We start from the raw sequence: 413 nt of genomic DNA, 5'->3' as shown, positions 1-413 counted from the left end.
TAGAATATTCGATGATAATACAGAGTCTGTCCTAGTATTCCAAGTCATATGCAGTTTAGGATATCTGGATACAATAAGTGAAACACAAATATGACAAAACTTTTTAAAATGTTTTTTATTTAATATACGTATTCCCAAAGCAAGAAGTGAGGGTGTGATTGAAGTACTGGTAAACTTAAAGGGAAAACGTGAGAGGAGGCAGGCTACGACGCCAACAACAGACTAATCATCCCCATCTTTAATGCGCTGGTGGAGGAGGCTAATTGCTCCTTGTCTGATTAGGCGAGAGCCATTAATGAAGAAATGGGTAAATGCATGTGGGTACCGACGCGAGGAATTTCTAGAAAAAATATACCATGATTTTGGGAATCACATGTACCTGACAAGTGTCCTATGCTGCAAGTGCAAATAGG

Source organism: Penaeus monodon, chromosome 29, assembly GCF_015228065.2.
Source record: "Penaeus monodon isolate SGIC_2016 chromosome 29, NSTDA_Pmon_1, whole genome shotgun sequence".
NCBI lineage: Eukaryota > Metazoa > Arthropoda > Malacostraca > Decapoda > Penaeidae > Penaeus > Penaeus monodon.
The sequence above is the reverse complement of the archived record's forward strand: the minus strand, read 5'-3'. Positions refer to the sequence as shown.